The sequence below is a fragment of the Vombatus ursinus genome, unplaced genomic scaffold (genome assembly GCF_900497805.2).
Source record: "Vombatus ursinus unplaced genomic scaffold, bare-nosed wombat genome assembly UNPS02009573.1, whole genome shotgun sequence".
NCBI classification, from domain to species: Eukaryota; Metazoa; Chordata; class Mammalia; order Diprotodontia; family Vombatidae; genus Vombatus; species Vombatus ursinus.
This window is the reverse complement of record NW_020949351.1, coordinates 13,870,377-13,882,810: the sequence shown is the minus strand read 5'-3', so window position 1 is coordinate 13,882,810 and position 12,434 is coordinate 13,870,377.

Below are 12,434 nucleotides of genomic sequence, written 5' to 3'. Positions count from 1 at the left end.
CCTCTCCCAGCTGGCATAAGAGATCTTTCCTGTCAACCTTCCAGGTTGTCTTTGGCTGGAAATTTTTTTCACTCTGTATTTTTGTGGATTCTGCTACTCTAGAATTTGTTTAGATCCATTTACAGGTATTTGGAGGGATTTTGGGGAAAGCTCAAGCAAGTCACCAATTTTATTCTGTCATCTTGGTTCTGCCTCTGGAGAAAGCATTTTCAAATTTATATATGTGGACAGATAATTTTGTTCCTTCAATGCCAATGAAATGTTCATTATGACAGTAATGAGTATTCTTAAAAAAAAGCTTATCATTTTTATTTTAATGACATTCATTCTTTGTTTTACTTTGCAGTAGAAGTCATCAACCATATGATGTTTCTAATGGTATTTTAAGATTCCAGAGTATTTTCTTAATAGTATTCATTCAGGGTAGTTACCATAATTATTACTATTCTCATTTTACGGAGAAAGAAACTAAGACAAGGTAAGTTTTATTGGCTTGCCCACACAGTTAATGATGGGTTTGGGGTTAAAATTCAGATATGTTGAAGTCATATCCCATTGCTGCATTGTAGAATAACTTTTATTCAATGTGTTGACCCTTAATCATCAAGAAGATGTTAAATTATGCTTATGTTCTAGACTTTTCCCCATTCCAATACATCTTACACACAGCAACCAAAATAATTTTCCTTAAGCACAGATCTGACCATATTACTTCCCTACTCAATAAACTCCAATGCCTCCCTTTAGGCCTATAGGATAAAATATAAACTCCTCTGTTTGAGCATTTGAAGTTCTTCATAACCTGACCCAACCCATCTTGCCAGCTTCCTTCTTCCTCTGTACCCACTTTCCAGGGCAGATTAACTGGCTTTCTCACCATTTCTCACACATAGCCCTCAGGCTCCTCTCTCTGTCACTTTGTGCTGGCTATCCACATTCCTGGAATAGAAGGAAGGAAGGAAAGAAAGAAAGAAGGAAAGAAGGAAGGAAAGAAGGAAGGAGGGAGGGTAGAAGAAAATAAGACATTACTAAATACCTACTATGTGTTAGACGCCATGTTAAGGCTTTTACAAATATTATCCTGTTTAATCCTCACAAAAACCCTGGGAGGTAGGTGCCATTATTACCCCGATTTTATAGTTGGGGAAACAAAGAGACAGAGGTTAAATGACATGAATAGGGTCACACTGTTACTAAATGTCTGAAATGAATTTGAACTTATGTTTTCCCTACTCCATTTCCAATTTTCTATCCACCAAATCACATGGATGCCTCTAATCCAGACCCTTCTTAACTCAACCTCATAAAATCTCTCACTTCTTTTGAAACACAGATGAAGCATTACTTTCTCTAAGAAACCTTAACTAATATTGCAACAGTTAAAAGCATCTCTCTGTAAGTACTCTGAATGTGACTGTATTTATTTTGCATATAGTCATGTATGCACATACGTTTTCCCTCTTGCAATATAAGCTCTTTAATTACAGTACTTTTTTATTATTTTCATCTATTGACTAGTACAATGCCTAGAACATGATAGGAATTTAATTAATTCCTATTGATTAATTTAGCCAATTTTACTTTTTAGGGCATTCTTCTCCTTTTGTCTTTTTTGGACATCTTTTGCCATTTGGGTTAGGCTATTTTTAAGGTGTTATTTTCCTCAGTAATTTTGGGGTCTCCTTTAGCATCACTCTCAGTTTTTCCTCTACTTGTCTTGCTTACTTCTCAAAATCCTTTTTTGAGCTCTTCCATAACCTGGGACCAATTCATATTTTTCTTGGAGGCTTTGGATGGAGGAGCTTTGGCTTTGTTGTCTTCTTCTGGTCGTATGTTTTGATCTTCTTTGTCACTAAAATAAGATAATATAGTCTGACTGTTTTTGCACTATTGCTCATGATCCCAGCCAGTTACTTGAGTTATAAACTCTTTGTTAAGGTAGGAGTCTATTTCCAGCATGGAGAAAGTACTGTCCCAAGCTTCAAGGGTTTTATGCAGCTGTTTTCAGAGATATTTCTAGGGACCTGTAAATTTTCAGTTCTTCCAAGGTGCTATGGTCAAGGGCGAGGTGTTTACCCCTTTCCTGGCCTGTGATCTGGTCTGTGAGCACTCTTTTCTGTCTTGGAGCTGTGAGGAGGATTTCCTCTCCACAACCACTACAAGCTCCACCATGCTAGTGCTTCTCCTCACCCCAGGACTGCCACCCAGTACTGTGACCCAGATCCAAGCACAGGCAAAGCAAGAGAATCCTGCACCAACAGAGAGATCCCTGCAATCTCCCTCTGATCAGCCACTAGATTACCCCTCAGTCTGTGGGCTGGAAGCTCAGGAAGCAGCCACTGCCCTGGGGCCAAGCTCAGACACTGAAGCTCAGACCACTGTACTTCTCTTCCCCATCACTGACACAGACTTTTTCCACTGACCTTCTAAGTTGTCTTTGGCATTCATGGGTTGAGAGTTCTGGAAACTGCCACAGCTGCCCCTGACTCAGCCCTCTGAGGCCTGCTCCACGATCTCTGAGGCCTGTGTACCCACACTGAACTGTGTTCCTCTCCCAGTCTGGCACAATATACCTTTTTGATCAGTCATTCAGGTTGTTTTGGGCTGGAAATTCATTTCACTTTGTCTTTTTGTGGGTTCTGCTGCTTTAGAATTTATTTAGAGCCATTTTTATAGGTATTTGGAGGGGTTTGGGGAAGATCTCAAGCAAGTCACTGTTTTTACTCTGCCGTCTTGGTTCCGCCTCCCAATTCTTGTTGATTAAAAATCAAAATTCAAAGATGTATATAATAATAATAATAATATGATAAAATAACAGCCAGCATTTATATGCATTTTGAGGTTTGCAATGTTCTTTACATGTTTCTCTTTTGACTATTATGACAACCCGTTAAGCCGATGCTATTATTATTCATATTTTACAGAAAAGGAAACATTGACTAACTGATTAAATTATTTGCTTAGGGTTCTACAGCTCAGAAAGTACCTAAGGCAAAATTTGAACTCAGTATTCCTTCCTCTAAGTCCAGCATCTTATGTATTGACTTTTTTTTTTGAAAGGTTAAAATTTTAAAAAAAGACTTTGAAGATTGTTTGGCTCAATTATTCATTTCTAAATAAGACATGGTTAAAAAAATTAAAAAATTAAAAAAAATACATAATTAAATAAGACATGGTTTCCTGGCCACAAGAACCATACATTCTAGTATCTGTAGAAAAGGCAATTGTGATGAAAATGTCATTGTATGAAGATGCTGATTAGTGCACCTAGGTGGCATTGTAGGTAGAGTTCTGTGCCTGGTGTCAAAAGACTCATCTTCCTGAGTTGAGATCTGGCCGCAGATACTTATTAGCTGTGTGACCCTGGACAAGTCACTTAACCTTGTTTGCCTCAGTTTCCTCATCTGGAAAAAAATCTGGAGAAGGAAATGGCAAATTGCTCCAGTATCTTTGCATGAAAAGTCAGACAAGACTGAAAACAACTGAACAACAAAAGATGCTGATTTATGAGGCTTAATACAGCTGTCAAATGAGAATTAAAGTAACTAGATTGAATGAAAATTAATCCCAGTATGCTCCCAGACTTTGTACAAACATGTTGGCTGAATTTTTGTTAAAAAAATCTTTTTTCAAAAGAATTAATCACCTGAAAATCCTCAGATAGCCAGCTGTGTAATTATGTTCTGCCTTACTTTTTTTTTTCCTGGATTGTTTCTATACATATGTAATGCCAGATTAGTTATAATCTCCTCAACATAAATAGTTATGTAATGATGTTGTTTTTAAAAAAAATAATATATCAATATTTCCAAAGAACCTCCTCCTTTCAGAGACAGCTTAAGGAATGATTGTTTTAGTCATTCACTATGTTTTTACCTTTCACAGCTTTCTCAAGCTGGTGGTTCAAAGAACCTCAGCATGTAATATGATGTTTTCTGTACATTCTTTGTCCTTAAGCTAGCCAATATTAACAGATTTACTGAAATTAATTTCTAATGATGTGCACCTGCCCTTCTTCAGTCACTACAACTCTGACTCCACCTACCTTTCAATAATTAATTTCCCTCTTTCCCTTTTGGAAAATAGAAAAGACTGTTTATGGTTTATTTACTCAACCTCACCTAAATGCAATTAATGCACTAGTCAAGATTCCACCCTGTGATATCATTGGTCCTCTTGGAAAATAAGGGACAAATAGTAAATAATGCTCAATTCCTAGAATATTCTCTCTTTCCTTACCTCTGCTTCTAAATTGTACTACCTTCCCACAAATCTCAACTCAAATCACAACCTTTAGTATACTCTTTACATAACCTCTACCTGGTTAATTTAATGTTGTCTTCTATATTAGAATATAAATTCCCTTGAATATTTACAAAAATATAAATTGCCCAGATTAACAGAAGAGGAAATAAAATACTTAAGTAACCCCATTTCAGAAAAAGAAATTGAACAAGTCATCAATAAACTCCCTAAGGAAAAAAAAATCTCCAGGCCAGATGGATTGACAAGAGAATGCTACCAAACATTTAAAGAACAATTAATACCGATACTATATAAACTATTTGGATAAATAGGCAAAGAAGGAGTCTTACCAAATTCCTTTATGGCACAAATATGGTGCTAATACTTAAATGGTTACAGCCAAAACAGAGGGGAAAAAATAGACCAATTTCCCTAATGAATATAGATGCAAAATTTTTAAATAAAATATGAGCAAAGAGATTATGGCAATTTGTCACAAGGATAATATACTATGACAAGGTGAGATTTATACCAGGAATACAGGGCTAGTTCAATATCAGGAAAACTATCAGCATAATTGACCATATCAACAACAAAACTAACAGAAATCATATGATTATCTCAATAAATTCAGTAAAAGCTTTTGACAAAATATAGCACCCATTCCTATTAAAACACTATAAAACATAGGAATAAATGAAGTTTTCATTAAACTGATAAGCAATATCTATCTAAAACCATCATCAAGCACTATATGTCATGGGTATAGGCTAGAACCATTCCTTGAAAGATCAGGAGTGAAACAAGGATGCCCATTATCACCACTATTATTCAATATTGTACTAGAAATATTAACTTTAGCAAGAGGATAAAAAAATTGAAAGAATTTTGCAAATGCTATGAAGGAATACTTAGAGAATCAACTAAAAAACTACTTGAAAAAATTAACTTTAGCAAAGTTGCAGGACATAAGGCATACCCACATAAATCATCAGCATTTCTATATATTACAAATAAAACTCAGTAAGAAGATACAGAAAAAGAAATTCCATTTAAAGTAACTGTAGCAGATACAAAATATTTGGGAAGCTACCTGCCAAGACAAATCCAGGAACCTTATGAACACAATTACAAAACACTTTTCACATAAATTAGATCTAACCAATTGGAAAATTAACAATTGCTCATGAGTAGGCTAAGCCAATATAATAAAAATGACAATTCTACCTAAATTAATTAACTTACTCAGTGCCAGGAAGATCAAACTACCAAAAATTATTTTATAGCAGTATAAAAAAAAATTCTTCTGGAAGAACAAAAGGTCCAGAATATCAAGGAGATTAATAAAAAGAAATGTAGGGGAAGGTGACCTAGCCATACCAGATCTTAAATTGTTTTATGAAGCAGTAATCATCAAAACTGTTTGGTACTGGCTAAGAAATATAGTGGTGGATCAGTGGAACAGGTTAAGTACACAAGACACAGTAGTGAATGATTATAATAATCTGCTGTTTGAAAGACCCAAACTCTCTAGCTTCTTGGATAAGAACTCACTATTTGACAAAAACTGCTGAGAAAACTGGAAAATAGTATGGCATAAATTAGGCATAGATGAACATTTCACACACTACACCATGGATGGGGAATTGGCTGCCTTGGGCCACATGTTTTCTACATCAAGATAAAGTCAAAATGATTTACACATGAGGGATGATACCATAAGTAAATTAGGAGAGCAAGAAGTAGTTGACCTGTCAGCTGTATGGAGAAGGGAAGAATTTATGACCAAACAATTGACAGAGAACATTATGAAGTGCAAAATGGATAATTTTGATTACATTAAATTAAAAAAAAATGCACAAAGCTGATGCAGCCAAAATGAGAAGAAAAACAGAAAGCTGGGAAACAAATTTTACTGCCAGTGTTCCTGATAAAGGCCTCATTTCTAAAATGTATAGAAAACTGAATCAAATTTATAAGAATAAAAGTCATTCCCCAATTGATAAATAGTCAAAGATATGAAACAATAGTTTTCAGATAAAGAAATTGAAGCTATATATAATGATATGATTACTATCTGTGTCTTTCTCTCTATCTTTTCCCCCCATTTATGCTTTTCTTTCTACTTTCTCTTTTTCCCTCCTGATCACCACCTCCCTCAGTCCCTCCTTCCTTCTATTAGCCCCTTCCCTTTTATTCTCCTTTACCTTTACTGCTTCTTCCCTCCCTTCTATCCTCCCCTTTCTTTTCTTTCACCTTTTCCCTCCTACTGCCTATAGGGCAAGTTAGATTTCTATACCTAACTGATTATGTTATTCCCTTCTTGAGTCAAATCTGATGAGAGTAAGGTTCAAACAATGCTCATCTCCCTCCCTTCTTTCCTTCTGCTGTAATTGGTTTTTGTGTCTTTTCCTGTAATGTAATTTACCCTTGTCTGCTTCCTCCTTTCCTTTTCTCTCAATACATTTTCTTAGATCAGATTAATCTACTTACTTGGATCCATTTAACCCACTTGATTAGATTATTTTTTATCATTACATCAAAGTCAACCCCTTTATGTATACCTCTTTAACATGGTGTAGTGACAATACAGTTCTCAAGAACTACAAGTGTCATCTTCCCTTGTAGGGATGTAAATAGTTTGCCCTTATTAATATATTGCATCTTTCTGTCTCTTTTACCTTTTTATATCTCACTTGAGTCTTGTATTTGAACATTGAATTTTCTGTTGAGTTCTGGTCTTTTTATTAGGAAGGTTTGGAAGTCCCCTATTCTGTTGAATATCCATATCCTCCACTGAAGTGATCATGCTCATTTTCTCTGGGTAGTTGATCCATGGTTGTAATCCAAGCTCCTTTGCCTTATGGAATATCATGTTCCACACCCTACAGTCATTTTAAAGTAGAAGCTGCAAGGTCCTGTGTAATCCTGACTATGGTTCCATGATATTTAAATTGTTTCTTTCTGACTGCTTGCAATATTTTCTCTTTGACCTGGTAATTTTGGAATTTGACTACTATATTCCTTGGTGTTTTCAATTTGGTATCTCGTTCAGGAGGTGATTAGTGGATTCTTTCTATGGCTATTTTACCCTGTGGTTCTAGGACCTCAGGTCAGTTTTCCCTTATGATATCCTGAAAGATACTGTCCAAGCTTTTTTTTTCATTGTGAATTTTAGGTAGAGCAATAATTTTTAAATTGTCTTTCCTGGATCAATTTTCCAGGTCAGTTGTTTTTTACCAATGAGGTATTTTATGTTTTTATGTTTTCATCTATTTTTTTCATTTTTTTTGTGTCTGTTTGACTGATTCTTGCTCTCTCATAGAGTCATTACCTTCGATTTGCCTGATTCAAATTTTTAAGAAATTGTTTTCTTCTATTAGATTTTGTACCTCCTTCCCCATTTGGCCAATTGTATTTTTTAGGGATTTGTTTTCTTCATTGTACTTTTTTTCCAGTTGGTCAATTGTATTTTTAAAGACTCTTCTACCTCTTTCATTTGACTTTTAAAATCATTCTTGAGCTCTTCTAAGAAGGCTTTTTTGGGCTTCAAACCAGTTCATATTCCCTTTTGAGGTTCTAGATATGGGTTTGTTGACAATGTTGTCCTCTTCAGAATTTCTTCCTTGATCTTCACTGTTCTCATAATATGAATCTATGGTATGTTTCTTTATGCTCATGGTGTTTGCATATTTCCTGGTCTTTAAAGAGATTGAGTTCTCCTGCTAGAGAGCAGTGGGCACTGACCCAAGCTTCTTGTTTTGGGAGCCTAGGACTTGGTCACTGGCTTTGTGTGCTAGGGCCTCCAATGTTGGCGGTTGGAAGCTATAGGGTTCTGGCAGCTTACCTGTTGTCTGGCTAGAATCAGTAAGGCTGGAACTCTAGGGCACCTCTAGATGGCCTGCTTTTCCTTTCCTTTTGCTTTCTTCAGCTACTTTCAGATGGATGTTGCAGTGTGTTTATCTGCCTGGGGCCCTTTTTAGTGTTGCTTCCCTTTTTTTTGCTGAGGCACTGGAAGACCAGTCTGTGGAAGAATGCTGAGGCACCTGGTGGCTTTCTGAGCAGATTTCTACCAGTTCCCTAGCCCTCACGGAGTCACTGGGTGATCCAGGTGTTGGTATTTGCCTGCTCCACCACCTGGGTTTCAGGATCTCCTCCTGGTATGCTGAGGTGGGGCTTTCTGTTAGCTTGCTGGGATGCCTCTGGTTCAGTTCTGCTCCCCTTCCCCCAGGACAAGAGGGACCTTTCCTGTTAACCTCTCAAGCTACCTGTGCTACTGGACTGCTGTACTTCATCTTTCTTCTGGTTCAGCTGTTCTAGAGTTTTTCCTGGGCTGATATTTTCTGGGCTTTCAGAGGTTTATATGGGAGGGTGAGAGTGACTTACTTTTTACTCCATCATCTTGGCTCCCAGAAGCAGAAGTCTCTATATATAATGATATAAAAAATGCTCTAAATCATTAATGATCAGAGAAATGAAAATTGAAAGAACTCTGAGGTACCACCTCACACCTATCAGATTGGCTAGTATGATAGAAAAAAATGATAAATGTTGGAGAACATGTGGGACAATTGGAACACTAATGCATTGTTGGTTGAGTTTTGAACTGATCAAAACATTCTGGAGAGCAATTTGGAACTATGTCCAAAGAACTATACAACTGTGCATACCATTTGATTCAGCAATACCACTATTAGGTCTATATCCCAAAAAGATTGTAAAAAAGGGAAAAGGATCCACATATTATATATGTATACATACTTACATACATACATACATACATGTATATGTGTGTGTATATGTATGCATATATATTATATATAGTTGTTATATATATTATGTATATGTTATTATATATATATATTCATAGCAGCTCTTTTTCTGTTGGCAAAGCATCGGAAATTGAGAGGATTCTTATCAGTTGGGGAATGGCTAAATGAGTTGTGGTTTATGAATGTCATGGAATAATACTGAACTATAATAAATGAAGAACAGGCAGATTTCAGAAAAACCTGAAAAGACTTACATGAACTGATGCTGAGTGAAGTGAGCAGAACCAGGAGAACATTGTACACAGTAACAGCAATTTTGTGTGATGATTAACTATGATAGACTTAGCTTTTCTCAGCAATACAATGATCTAGGATAATTCCAAAAAACTCATGATGGAAATGCTAACCACATACAGAAAAAAGAACTAGGAAGTCTGAATGCAGATTGAAGCACTCACTTTTATTTCTTTTCTTTCTCATGGTTTTTCACTTTTGTTCTTCTTTTTTAACAACATGACTAATGTGGAAATAGGTTTATCAGGATTGTACATGTAAAAACTATGTAAGTTTGGTTGCTATGTTAAAGAAGGAGGAGGGAAGGGAGGGAGGGCAAATAATGTGCAATTCAAAATTTTGCAGAAATGAATGTTGAAAACTATCTTTGCATGTAATTGAAAAAATAATATTAAGAGGGGTAAAAGCAAAGAAAAATAAAGAATATAATCTTCTCAGTGATAAGGACTTATATTCACCTATATTTGTATCCCTACAACATAGTATACTTCTTAAAACATAATAACTACCAAATTAATGTTTTTAATTGATAGAATAACAATGTCTCTCTTTATTTTTCCTTAATTAAAACTCTTCAGCAAAAAATGTTGAAGAGCACAGGGTACATGACATATGAAAATACACTGAAGGAACCAGAAACGTTAAACTTAAAAAAAAAAAGTATCCTCAGGGAGGCAACAGTTCATGTAGAAAGGAAATAAGATTAGCTATTAGCTCCCAACATGCAAACCTGAGCATTGGTTGGATGATACAAAAAGACAAATTTAAACTTGATGTCAGGGAAATTTTATTAACAGTTAGACTTATTCAAAAGTGGAATGGGTGTGTCTCATAGGATAGTAGGTTTTCCTGTATAAAGTTCTTCAAGCAAAGGCTATACCATATGTTAGGTAAGTTATAGTAGAAACTCATTTCAAATATGGTTTCAACTAAATGTTTACTGTAGACACTTCCAAACACAAAAATTCTGAGATCCCATTTTAATTTAGCATAATCCTAGAAATACTGTAAATCAAAAAAATTAAATCAATGAGCATTCATTAAACATATAACATGTGTCAAGCAGTATGTAGGACAATGAGGATTCAAACACAAAAATAAAACTTTTCCTGCTTTTGAGTAGCATTCTGTCTAGCAAGTGGTAAAAATGTATGTGTGTGTATGTATATCTATATATGTATATATGCACAAAATATAAACAAAATAAATTAAATATCATTTTTGGGAGAAGGCTATGTGAGAGAAATATATGAAAGGAATACACGTGTGTGTGTGGGCATGCACACAAGCAGGCAAAGGAGATACAAAATTGTACCTATTTATAGATGACTTTATTGGGAAAATTCTAGAAAATCATATCAAAGTGAATTGCTTCAGTCAATAGCATCATATAAAATAAATTCACACATATTATGTCTACATATTATTATTAAAGATGTAAGAAATGTTAGAGGAATTTCATTCTAAATAAAATGTCAAATATCACATTGTCCTTACAAGCACAGGACATATGTAAATACAACTACAAAATACTCAGTTTTTGAGATAAAAGAAGTTCTAAGTAATTGGAGCACTAACCATTTTCATGTCTGGGCTGGATTGTTGTAGCACTCCTTAAAAACACTTTATGGATTTAGTATTATACCAATTATACAAACTAAGAATTATTTCATAAAACTATATGATGTAACATTTAGAAAAACAAAGATCACATATTGAAAATAATATAAGAATTACCTTTGAAGGGAACTAGGAAGTCTATGTGGTGCAGCCATGTAAGAGTAGGTAGATATCATATGTAAAAATACAGAGATAAGATATGGAGATACATGTGTAAAGAATAACAAAAAAGATAGATGGGGAAGAATGGTTTTTTTTTTTGAGAAGATAACTATCAAGTCACCTTGCCCTGAGGTGTCTCTGTTCCTTTGATGACTAATCACTTTTCACAAAAGTAATGTCACTACATTTTTAAGACAAAGCAAAAATTACAAAATTTGTGTCTTGTCTTTCAAAGATCATGCCCTAATTTCACAAAATTCATTTTTAAATTTTGCAAATGTGCTGTCTCTTAATAAATAGTTACTTGAAGACCTTGAAATTTTTATTTGAGTAGTGAGAATTTTTTTTTATTATTCCTTTATTTCAGAGTTTGAACTTTCCATTAAGGTACCAAATATAGAAATTCAGATCATGGAATATTTCTTTAGCTTTCAAATTCAGTATTAGCTATGAGGTAAAAGAAAATGTTAAAGAGAGTCCTTTCCTAGACAGGTGGAATTATTGCATATTCATTGTGGTATATATATATATATATAATATATAATATATATGTAATACATATAAGTGTGTATATGTGTGTATATGAATATATGTATGTAACATGCATATTATATACATGTATGGTATATATACATGTGTTGTGTGTATATGTGTTTTATATGTATTTATGTACATGTAAACACATACACATACACAGAGATACCTATTTCCTCCAGAATCTCCATGACTGTTTCTTCATGCTACTAAAATGTTGAAAAATTATGTACTTTGCTCTATTCTTGCAGTTTATCTCCACTGACTCTTCGGCAGTATCAACAGTGCTGTCAGAAGCTATAATGGTTATGATGGTACTATCTTCACCAGCAATATTTTGATTTCATAATAGATGGTGCAGAGTATCTTCCAGACCAAATTTAACCATGCATTAATATGTTGTCTAAGTTCAGAGAATACAAACATGTTTTACACTGATATTTGGAAGGCTTACAGATTACTGTATGATTAGATCTTTCCTAAGCTTAAAGGGTAATATGATGTATTTATGCATTTGTTTTCACTACCTATTAATCCTGATGAAAGCTATTATAGGTAATCCTAGGAAAACTGTATGCAGGGTGAAATCAATATGTGGGCAATTTAGTGATGTATTCTTGATATGATTTAATAAGGAATTGTGTTCTCTGCACTTTTATTTTGGAAATGGTGACAATTTGAATTGGTAACTGAATTGGTTCATTGCAGGGTTCAAAAAAAGCCTCATAATATTAATTTAACCTGAAGTCAAAATCATTCTGAATATTGATTAAAGTTAAACTCTTTTTATCAGACTCAGTAGTTTGA